This window comes from Pseudopipra pipra, chromosome 5 (assembly GCF_036250125.1).
Source record: "Pseudopipra pipra isolate bDixPip1 chromosome 5, bDixPip1.hap1, whole genome shotgun sequence".
NCBI classification, from domain to species: domain Eukaryota; kingdom Metazoa; phylum Chordata; class Aves; order Passeriformes; family Pipridae; genus Pseudopipra; species Pseudopipra pipra.
Window position 1 is genome coordinate 49,323,787 of NC_087553.1, and position 12,680 is coordinate 49,336,466.

The 12,680-nt window shown below is 35.7% G+C and overlaps 1 protein-coding gene across 13 annotated transcripts in view; it reads left to right on the top strand.

Annotated features, from left to right (window-relative positions):
* FOXP2 (forkhead box P2) overlaps positions 1–12,680 on the top strand; it is a 408,792-nt gene that overhangs the window by 56,049 nt on the left and 340,063 nt on the right. For all 13 annotated transcript variants that reach the window (XM_064656006.1, XM_064656022.1, XM_064656003.1 and 10 more), the window contains exon 2: positions 5,179–5,323. The gene's annotated coding sequence lies outside the window, so the exon portion shown is untranslated. The remainder of the gene's footprint in view (positions 1–5,178; positions 5,324–12,680) is intronic.

A 12,680-nucleotide genomic window follows, 5' to 3' on the forward strand; every position in this document is an offset into this window, starting at 1 on the left:
GGGAAAAAAAAAGCAAAATGAAGTTTTGTGGAATGTCTCACCTCTCTTTCTCTACAGAAACCTTTTACACCCCTGCCAGTCTTACAGGAGTGCTGCAGCACTGTGACAGTCCTGCACATTAATGAGTGACCTTCTCTCAGGTGATAGGGTTCCAAACCAGTTAGCAATGAGATGAATTAAAAAAACCAAACACTTGAATTCCTGCTATTGTCACGTTGGTGTCAGTGTTGATTGCATAACCCTGATGAACTGAGTTGTGTGTGTTGTTTCATGTCTGGAATCACACCAAACTGCTCAGCATTTGTTTCTTCAGCTCCTGCTGTGTGTTCCTGTGCTGAATGACAGCCTGGAAAGAGAAGGGCAGATAGAGCTGGAAGGAATATGGGGGAAAGGAGATGGCACTCTTCCCACTGGAGATTGTTGGAGAAAAATATTCCCAGACATATTTTCCACAAGAAGTACTATACAAATTTACCACTATCTCTTTAACCTTCCCAAGCTTGGATATTGGTTTAACAACAGTTTACCAACTATTGCATCTGTTTGTCCCAAATCTAGCATTATATCTTTGTTGGTGGATTGCCTTGTAGAGTTAGTTAGCCTGTGTCTTCTCCCATCCATCTAGTATATAGCATTTACTTTGGGATTGTAGACAGGTAGCCATGCAAGGAATTATTTAGACACAAGTCTTACCTTTGTTTTAATGCCAATCCATTCACAATTCAGTTTAAGGTTGTATTTCTGTTTAATATATTTTAACTAAGTCTTGAATAAATCTGTAAGCAAAAAAAAAAAAAAAAAGAGTATTTCTCTAACTCTTAATGTTGATCCAAATCCAGAAGATTTGAAGAATTTAGTACACAACTGATGAGAGGAATAGATTTTAAAATATTACAAATTTTAGTGTGTGTTTTCAGGTCCTGCAGGAGATCCATATAGAAAGCATAGGGAAGATTATTGGTTATCTTAATGGGGCTGATGCCTGTGTTCTAGTAGTAGAAAGACCGTTTTACCTGTAGATAGATAGTTTGTCCTGCCTATCTCTTTTTATTATGTAAGAGAAGGGAAGTATGCTAACTCTGATGTTTTCTGAAGTATTGCTTTTTTGATCATAGCATAATAAGATTTCTTAAATTGCAGAGTAACCAAACAGCTTTATTCAGTTTAACAGCACGACATTTAGGGGCGTTTTCAGTATAACAGCTTTATTGCTTTCAATGATTGATCCTCTTGTTTACTTGTTGTCTTGTTTCCAGTTTAGGACAATGATGGCACAGATCAGCTGGAGGGGATTTTAGCGCAGATATATTTGTGTCTTTTGTTGCTGTATTTTAATACATCTTCCTTGATAATGTTTTCAGCATTTACTAGCAAAACAGTAGTTATTTTTGCAAGTTTATGTTTTTGTGAGATAAGATTTCTGGGTAAAGGCTTTTAGATAAACATATTTCTGAAGACACGTGATTGTAATACTACATTAGTCTAACTATACAATTACATGTGAGAGTAAATATTATTCAATATTAAACCAAACCAAACTCAAAATGCCAATCCAGTCCTTGATTGTTTATATACTATGGTTTCAGGCCAAATCCTTCTTCAGTCTTTTGCTTAGTTATACCCAATAGGTTATAGATATGGAAAGTAAAATTAATAGGATGTTTATGAACAGAAATGGAATTTTATATCATATTAATCCTAAAAGTAGTAGGAAACTTGCTTGTATAGTCCTCAATACTTTTTCTCTAATGCATTTTTCTGTAGTGTACTGTAAAAATATGTGACAGTCATGAGATAAAGTACTTTATCAGCACTTATTTGGGATGGCTTTGTAATGCAGCTGTGTATTTATGAATTGCCAAAAAAGTCCCATATCTGTAATGCTAATAAGATCACATTACAATATATAGCTTTTACTTTCTGTCTTAGGTAATTTATGGAAATGGTGTGAGCTTGCACACAAGCATAGCTTTTAATACCCCATATTAATATATGTGTACTCTGGAATATATTTGTGTCTTTAAACTTACAAGTTACTTGTATCACTGTGCTGTTTTGGAAACAAAAAACATAAGCTAAGAAATTCTTCATGTAAAAATTTCTTCATGTATCTTTGATATAAGTGGATCTCCACCAGGAGTATAATTGAATTAAGGAATATATGGAATAAATTTTTAAAGCAGGCATGAATTCTCATTTAACCTTCAGATGGAGTTATTTAAAAAGTAGTTGAAAAGAAAAAATTCTTAGTTTATATGATTTTTTGGGTAACTGTTAATTCCTAGTGCTTGCAACTGAGGTAATTACATATCAACTTTTCCCCCTTTATGTGCACTTGTGTGAGAGAGTCAAGATGTTATTCACGGGAAGATTCTGTAAACTTTTATTTAATAGTAACTTGAAGCCATATATAGAAAGAGTGAAAATCATGGCTTTTATCTGACGGCCAGTAGGTAGCCACCTTATAATACCTGTTCTCATGATGTTCTTTCTGAGTGTTTAAGTAATGGCAATGATAATTCTGCATTGTTATTGCTACTGTCCGACTGTTTTCAATAGGTTTATCCTGTAATAGTGTTTTACCTGCTGTAGTATACCTGGAGTCCGCTTCATTCAATTTTGCCACTTTGCAAGAAGCTTGTCTTTGCTCATATATCAGTTCTAAGACATTCAATTCTTGTTTGCTACAGCTTGCTCTTATTTATAGTTAGAATAACAGTGACATGAAGGATATCAAACAGATCTTGGATTCTTTTTGAGCTGTCCGGGTTATATTCCTACCCTTAACATTCTAAACAGAAAAGTTGGACAAATGGTAGGAGGGAGAGATAGCCTAAAATGTTGCTATAGGCCAGTGGTACATAGGTCTTTGATCATTAGCATGCTGTACAGTGAATTTTCTTTCATCCTCTGTGCAGCCATTTGAGCTGCAGAAGCAAACAGAACAGAAAACGTTGTAGCAGCCTCTTCTTTTTCAGAGGGGGGAATAGACGGAACAGTAAACATACTTTGATCCAATATATCAAGATGACCAAAAAAAGTGTCAGTTATTCAAATTCCTCACTGTAGGGTCTAAAAAGAATGTTAATAAATAGGTGTGTGTGTAAATGTAGTGGAAAATTTGTGATTTTTGAGTGAAACGTTAGGGTATTCATTCGTGCATCTTGCAAAAGGGACTTTGGTTGCATACTGATGTCTGAACAAAGTTATTTCTGTCCTGTTATGTTTTTTTGTGCTAGTACAGGCTGCTTCTTCATATAACGTGGCGATGCACAAGTCTCCATATAGGGATACTCGGTGCACAGACATAAAGATCTGTATCTAGCAAGACAGCAGAAAGGACTGGTTATATTCCTTTGGTGCACTTGGTAGTTATGGATAGAATTAATTAACATAGTTTTTGCTCAAAAGTGACATGCCGGTCCATGACAACAAAAAGTGTTTGTTCCTGATGACAGTCATTCACTTCTGCTGGTTCAGAAGGCTTCCCTGAAGGAATTTTAATTGATCTGCACTTTCCCAAAATAAATCAGAAACACTGCTGTATCCTAGAGATTAAAGCAAAAGAGAAGATATTGGAATACAGAGTATATGATGTTTAAGGCTTGCTTTTAGATGAAACTTGGGACATGGAGATGCTGACCTGCATTTATATAAGTGTTGAACTGAGTGAAACTCATGGATGAAGTTACAGACTCAAACCCATGAGACCGAGGGACAACTTGAGAAGCAGACCCTTGCTTTGTAGCCCTCCACCCTGGCTGCTTTGGGACTGCGGACCGGAGAGAGGAAGGCTACTGCTGCTTTACAGTAAGACTTCACTACATGCTTAATAAATTTGATTGATATTTCCAAAACACCATCACCGCTGAAAAAGTAAAATAAAATCAAATGAGGTAGCAAAGTGCAGAGGATCATGGGATTTCACTTTGCTGCTCAAAAGGATCTAACCTGTACTTCAAGTACAACTAAGACTAGACGCCCTGTGTACCTAATGCAGTAATTCTGGTTCTTGACTGGTGAATAGATCAGTGTAGAATGGATATAAAATTTGTTGACTTAGCACTACCATAAACAAATATACAAGGAGATAGGACAAGTCATCCTGCTTCAGACCAATGATTCACTTAGGCCATCCTCTATATCCAGTGATGACTGTCTTCCAAGGGTACTTCTACTCTCCCTTTTGACTCATGAAACCTCCTTGCATCAACAGCATCCTTGGGAAGAAGCTCACAGTTCTGCTACCCAATTTTTGGAGAAGAAACTCCTGCTTTTCCTTTTGGACTTGGCTTTTACGAGACAGATCTTGAATTCAAGGGATAGGGAACGGGCGATGTCTGTGCAACTTTTCCTTCTTCTTCAGACTTTTGTCATTTTCTATCATACCCTTCCTTAAGTCATCTCTTTTCCAGTCTGGATCGTGGTAGTATACTGAATTCTTCCTCATATATGGAAACCATTCTAAGCCTTTGATCATGTATATTTTCTTCTCTGAACCTTTGCTAATTAGTTCTGTTGCTTTGTGTTCTGTGCTGGACAAGAAACTTTTCAAGATAGGGATTAATACAATAGCAAGTGACGTGTTAACAGTTTGTTCTTTATTTCTTTCTCAGTAATTTTTACCATTCAGTTTATAGATTTGACTTGAATGGAGTGGTGAGTTTTAAGTTTTCATGGAACTACCCATCATAAACCCCAGGTCTCACTTTCTGAGCAGTAAGACATAGTGCAATAGAAAGCTGTTTTTTTTAACAGAAGATTCAGATTATAATATTTATCAATAATGGCTAGCCAAGGTGGTTTCCAGTGAACCCGTGCCCAGCAAATCGTGATTGCTTCCTCAGCAATAAGTATTCACAGTGTCTTCGTGGTACAAAATAAATAATCAATAATCTAAAATTATCTTTTAATTTTACGCTTGCTCTTTTAAAGTAATTTAATCTTGTTATTATGAATCTCAGAAGTGAAGTAGGTGACTGCTTTAGGAGTAGTGACTACTTCACATATTTCATACATAGAAAGATGTGAGACGTGTACAATTTCTTCCTACGTGTGCAGTACATGTGTGTAAGAATGACCCTGAAGTGTTTTTTAAAGAGATGGTTGTAATACCTTACTATAAAACACAATACTGATCCTTGCACTTACTGTGTTCCTTTCCATTTTTATTCTTAGATAACTTCAAGTGAAAGTTAAGGACCTTTTGTCCTTATTTGCCATAGAGGAGACAGACACTTTTGTAAGGAGCACCAGTTTGAGCAAAAAGGAAAAGACCATCCTTTCCCACAGCACAGCAAAGTGACAAAGACTCTGAAGAAATGTAAGTGATTTATAACTGAACGGTGGCTATGGCTGTTTCTACTGTGGATTTATATGGTCTGTAGGAGGAATACAGTACCACATCACTGAAAAGTATTGCTTATAGATGTAAAATATGGTTTAGGAAAAAATTTGTAGAGCGTACAGAAAATACGTACCACTTCTATGTTTGTATGATGGTAAGGTATGCTACAATTATTTTTTTTTCCAAATGGCAATTGTTAATGGGAATGAAATGCTGTAAGAGTCACAAACTTGCTTTTCTACCATTCTCTATTCATCTAGGTCTGGGTTAATTTAAATAGGTAGAAATTAAGCGGCTGAATGTCAGACATCCTAGATTTGCTTACCCTCAGGAGCAGGCATCTCCAGAGGCCAGTCCAGCTCAGTCTGAAAGTAATGCCTGGGGAATGAAGTATTACTCACTCAATAGCTTGTGTTGACTGCTAAGCTTCAGCCTAAGTGTTCAGTGGACATTTTAACCTGGCACGTCTGTGTCAGATGCAATGCCAGCTTCTTTTCTCCTCCCCATATTGTTGTTCTCCCTCACACAGCACATGTGGCTGTTCATAAATTTGGAGAATGGATCTGACTGAAAATAGCCAATTATTTGTAAGGTTTTGTTTTCAGCTGGGTTTATCCCAGCCTTCTCCTATATGGGTGTCCAAGGACTGTCACTGGTACAAAGGGTGATGGGGGTGGGAATTAGCAGCCAAAAGTGTGGGGGAGAACATGATAACTTCTTTTGGCAGCTGTGCTAGTTTCTGCAGCTTAAATTGCCTGGTGAGCTATAGTCTCAGACCTTGCAGATATTTTTAGTGCTCTGTCATTTATAAGAGTGAAAAAATGTGAGTGAGGCACTCTTACTTATTATCTAAATGGGGAACTACTGTTTTGTTGTGCATTTCACACTGTGGTAGTGCAGAGTCTTATCTGTCCTTTATAAATTAAAAATCAGGCCTCTAAACCCAGAAAATGGTCACCAGTGGCTAGCAAGTAAGCAGGTGTCTTATAGAGATTTATAGTGTAGGCATGATACTGTAAAATTCATATATACATACATAATTTCTGAATCTTAAAGATGATAGCCTGATTTTGTATAGCACCAAGCATGATGTGTGGGTTGGGTGATACCATATGATTAATGGCTGGACTAATTTAGGCACAAGATCCCTGCTTCTCCTGAACAGTAAAATACTGAATAACATTTCATTCTCACAGTAAATACCTGATGGGAGGGTGTAAAGAAGACAAAACTAGACTTTTCTCATTGCCACTTGGTGACAGGATGAGAGGCAGTGGGTGCAAACTGAAAACAGAAAATTAAATTTTGTTTCCATTGAAAAATAATGTAAAAAACTTCTTTACCGGGAGGATGGTCAAACAGATTGCCCAAAGAGGCTGTAGAATCTCCATCCATGGAGATGCTGAAAACCCAGTGGGACAAGCAGCCTGCTGCATCTGACCCTGCTTGATCAGGGGTTTAGATTAGATGAGCTCCTGAAGTCCTTTCCAACCTTAGCTATTCTATGATTCTGGGGATAATTATAGGTAAGCAAAATCAGAAAATGTCCTGCTATTTTATTTTATGATGTTTAAAATTTAATTTTTAAAAATAAGTTTTATATTTTGATGTATTTAGATACTCAGTTTAGTCTTTTACTTAAGTTTTGGCTAAAAATGAGACATGGCAGTATTTGAGAGCTTTCTAAAATGTGTTAAATTATATTTCAAGACTTTTAATTATAACTATGAAAATCACATTGAAGTCTGTGAAAATATCTTTTAGCTGTGAATTAGCACCATGATTCACGTGATATGGACAATCACATGATGGGGATTTTAGATGTTCAAAATAGTATTTTTTCACTTGATCCATGGCAAGGAAAATACATTTTTAGTATCATTTTGTGTTTGAAAAAAAAGACATAACTAGGAACAGAGCCTTGCAGGAGAGCTCCATTAATCTCCAGTAGAAATAGCTGTCTTCCTGAAGTCTTTTCAGAGGTCAATGAGACCTCTAAAGTGACTTAAAAAATGCATTAGAAACTGTTTTCAGTTATTTGCAAATGGGTATTAAGAGATAGTCCATAATTCAAGAGGATGCCAATATAAACATGTAAAAACTGGTCAAAGGTACTGTAAGACTTCACAACATTGCCTTTCATCTTCTATGAATATGTGATTGAGGGGCTTCCTTGTGTTTTGCAATACTTAGGAGAAAGGAACTCTCTCTTCAAATGTCAGCTTTCTCAGCTTTCTTGAATTTTAACTTTGATTATTTTGGCAGACATTTTCTGTTCACAGTTTTGCTATAGGCAAAAGTTTCTGTGAGATGGGTGTATAATTTCTGAAAATGGAAAAAAATGATCTAAAAAAAGGTCTGTGACCTCTTCTTTGCTTTTGAGCAAGGACTTGAAATTTAAAAGGAAAGCTTTAATGGGTTACAAGATGTGTCTTTTGCCATGCTTCTGAATGTCTGTCCTTATTGCACTGAATTATAAGCTTTTGAGAATTGCTGCTTACTCATAATCAGAAAAGGCATATTACTTTGTCAGCATATTCTGAAAATATTCTCTGTATATTCTTAATCTTCTAGAAATGACTGAGTCTGTCCTGGCTTGGAGATCAAACACTGTATGGCATTTCAAATTTATAGATCCCCCACTATTTTCACAAAAGGGTCTTGTTTTTTGAATTTTTCTGGGACAGTGTATTTTGATTTTTTTTCTGCATTTTCCGCTTACTTTTCCCATGTACTTTTTGAGAAGGATGTCAAGAGTGGGATTAATTTCCCCTGATGTTATACTTCTAAAAACATAGGTGTTGTATATCTGAGCTGGTCACTATAGGCTTCTTTAGTCAGTGAAGAGATGGATGGGAGGATTCCCATAGACTCTTTTTATTTCTGTCTTTAGATGAGATGATTCATCCTTTGGAGATGCCTGTTTCTGGTCACTGACAATAAAAGCAACCTAAGATGACTGGCACAAGTTTAGACTTTTAACTTTTCTATTAAACATTAAGGCAGATAAATTCCACCTCATTTGACATAATGGGAAACTTAAGAGGCAGTAATGTTACCACTGACATTGATAAAAACATCCTACTTTCACGAGTAAACAAAATTATTTCAAAAAATTATTTCTTTATGCTCATGGTGATACATACAAGCTTATTAAAAGCAAATTTTCCATATTGCTTAGATATTGTATGTAACCATTAAATACTGTGCTTAATTCTGTGAAGTATCAATAGATATTGGGTATTTTCTTATATTTGGTTTCTAGGTTAAGAAATGCAAATGTTTTAACTCTATGTCATTACTTATTTTCTACTAAGATAATAAAAGAGATGTATCACGAGATTCTTGCATCGCTACTTTTTAACTTGCAATGGAAGACTGAAAAAATCTGATGCTAATATAACAGACAAAAATGCACTTTTAGCTAATTTTAAAATTAAATATAAGTTTAATTTTTAGGAGCAAGCAATTTGGTTGGCTTTCAAATTTGAAAAAGATTCCTAGCAAACAATATTGATAATATGTTCTGTTACATGAGATTGTGATGAAATGCTATTTTCCATTTGTATTGAAGTATTTTAGATTTCTTTGATAGTTTAAACTGTTGTCTATATTTGAGTAATGGCTAACGTTGGCTAACGCAGGATGATAACACCTTATTCTGTCTCACTTTGTATGGATAAGGGCTGTTGTGGGGAGAACCCTTTATTGCCTTGGAATAGTTGAATGGGTCTAAAAGGCATTAGAAGGATTGTACATTGTTTCTATTTCCTTTTTAGCTAAAATACAGGTATATGACAAAGAAATTGTAGTGTGACTTATAATTAAATGTCTTTTTGTGTCTAATTGCCATATATTTGAATTATTACCTTGGATGGTTAGGCTTACCTAGACTTAATTTATATGTGTTTTTAATGTCACTGTGATGAGACTATGGACAACAATTGAATATGCTTCTAAGATGGTCTCAGTATTATACTTGTCCTGTAAGGAGAAGTATGAGCAGGACTGCTCATGGTAAGCTGTGTTTCTGTAATTCCATTTACAGTTGACTGATTAACCCTTATTGGGGTGTATAAAATTTTTCTTTCAGTTATAATTTTGTTTTTGATATTATATTTTGTATTTGGGATGTTTCATTTCCATATTTTCTTCTTTTTATTATTTAAAAAGTAGTACGTTTAGTACAATATTGCATAGTAGCAGCATGCACATGTAAGTGTAAAAACTACAGTGAATACCTGACTCCTGGAATCTACATTTGGCTGAGGAACCGATTTGTTTTTTTTTTAAAAAGAGTGCTTGCAAATTGGCCTAAAGAAAGTGCTTTGAGAAGGCAAGTAATCTCATGTTAATAATTTTAAGGTGTTTTCTCTGTCTTTCTGATATTTGCACAAAATAGCATTCACCGATGTTTGTATCGCAGTATCACTAAGCCATGTGCTCTAAATAAGAACAAAATATTTCTCTTAGAAAAACTGTTACATCAGTACTTGGTGGCTGAGATTTTCACTGGTAAATACACAGAACTTCACTGAAGCTGACAAGCTGGCTCTTTATGTCGTTGGTACAAGTTTTATAGGCTTGCGTTTTTTCAAGCCTGTAAGATTGTCTGGCTTTATTTGGACTGGATTTGTATTATTCCCATACTTCTGCTACTTTAAGAGTGTTTAGTTTTGAATGGAATTTTATGCACTAAAAAGACCTCACATCTGAAAAAATTAAAAGGACATTTCAGCCAAGGTGCTGCTAAACAGAGGATGTGGGAGTAGTGAATAACTGCGTATTTTTATTGAGCTATAAATTTTATGATTGATATTTTGTCCTGACCCTGTTAGAGATTCAAACTGAAGACATCCAACAGGCTGAGAATATCTGGGTCCAGTGAATGAGTTTGAGTATAGAAACCTGAAGAGTTATCTGTTCAAAAAACTCATTAATGACTGTATCAAAATTAACAGAACAAGTATTGTCCATAGCACAGGCATCTAAATCATCAGAAGGTTTTTAATAATTAAATTTCACATGGGCTCAGTCCTATTCCATGTAGAAAGTGAATTAAGTTCCCATCACACTGTTATTCTGACTCAAAATTTGTAAGCAACCTGAAATTTCAAATAAGGAAAAGGGAAAGATGTTCTGATTGTTGCAGGCATTTTTGGAACATATAAATATTTATTGATAGGTGTTCTAAAACTAGCCATGTGCTAAGCATCTTGTTTCAAGTCACACACATGCAGGAGAGGAAGGAAAACTTTTTGCCAGCATGTCTTTATTTCTTCAGCCTATGTAAGCTCTCTTGTCTCTAGTGGATTTTGGCTGATTAGATTTCTGAATTAGTTGAGAGCATTGATTAATTGGACCTTATGCCATTCTGACTGTCAAATTTCTTCATTTTCTACTTTGTGAGAGGTAGAGTTGTATTACTTTGATTTTAGAGTTCTTTCCTGTGGGATAAGGGAGTGAAAGCTGAGTTATAGGCTAAATAAGGATGCCAGCTAAGCATATGCCTTTTGCTAAAATGACATTTTTATAGACTTTGGTGTCCTCCTGCATGCAGTTACAGTTCCCTGGCATTGAGCTGTTCAGGAATTGGAAATGGTATGAAACATATATTTGTGATGGAATAAAATATTCTTCATATAAGTAAATGCTTATATAGGATTACTGTCTATTGGTAAAGACCTGCAGTGTTATGCTTCAGAGGTAGAAGTGTTTGGATGGTAATGAAGGGATTCTTGTATACGGTTAACAAAGCATGGTGATATCCTGTGCAGCATAATTCGTGACATATAGTAATAGTAATAATACACTGGATTTCATCTGAGGATTTCAAAGAACTTTATAGAAAACATCACTGAATTAAGTACCACCTTAACCCCCTGTGGAGCACTGTTAAGACTTGGGTCTTATGCAGAAATGAATGCAGAAATACCATGTCATTTTTATGGTATGTTGGTCACCGTACCCTGGCTGTACGCAGGTAATTCAGGAACCTTCAGTCGTATGTATCTTGATTGGTATTTTCCACATGGAGATCATAAGGCATAGAGAAACAGATTGACCTGGTTCAGGCAAACAGTAACTTCAGCATAGGTGTCCCAACACCAAAATCATCCAAAATAGTCTGTCTGTTTTCAGCAATAGTTGGATTGGGCTTCTGAATCTCTTTACTCTTGTACAGTTTAAAGCTCTGTGGGATATTACAGAAGGTAACACTGTGCAAACAGTGCTGTTGGAACCTGGCCATTTAGAGTAGCAATTTCATGAGTTCTGATATGCTGATACATGTATATGTCAGAAAACCAGACCATTTTTGTGTGTTAAAAGCATCGGTAGGAAATACACTAAACAAACATCTCTTCAAGGGCAAGACACAAACACTATACTTGCAAAGTATAGGAGCAGAAACCATCTGTTGTGTAGAGTATTTTGATAAAAACATACATGGTGGAAACCAAAGCTAATTAAGTTACACCACGATGCAATTTAGGACTTTTTAAATAATCTTATTTATAAAATTGTTTTGGAGAAAGAACTGTAAAAGTCACTTTGGGTTTTGCCCCTCAGCGCTGCTGCATGTTTATGGCTGCCTTTTGTCCATCATTCCTAAGGACCATTGGTTCACCTCTTGTCCCTTTTGTTGAAGGAGATACCAATACTATCTTAAAAGTGTTCTTTGTTATTTTGCTATTCTAGACCTCATATTTTGTGATAGTGAAATATAAAATTGTTTCTCTCCTTTATCTCTAGCAACAAATGAAAGCATGTAGGTTCTCAATTGACATGATTTTGGCTAAAATTGTATTTTTAAATAGAAACCAAGTAAGGGTTATGCTAATAGCACCTCATTTGTAATTTAAACTGCAGCTGTTAACATTCAATAATGGAACCATACATCAAGGAGTTTTCTGCAAAAACAGAAAAATACTAATTCCTCATCCTCAGATCTGCAAATCCAGACTGATGGGATTTCAGCCCTTCATCTTTTAGTGACAGGCGGCAGCATCAGTGGAATAAAACCAAAATGTGATCCCCTTTCTCTCCACCCCCTTCCCCTAATTTTACTCTGACAGAGAAAGAATCACAGTTTTAGCTGGTATCTTTGCCCAGGGGAAAAAATGGTCTGTCATCAGGTCTTTTAGGGAGAAAGAGCTCTTCAGTGGAGCAGTTAAATAGTATTTTGATTCTCAGGGTGAATCTTATACCTGTATTTTTGCAAGAGAGATAGATGATTTCTGAGACAATTATTAAGAGCAAAAGCAAGGTCACCAGCCTTCTCCCAAGAGGTCTTTATCTCTTAGGTTTTGTTTCTGATGACAATGTTGAATAT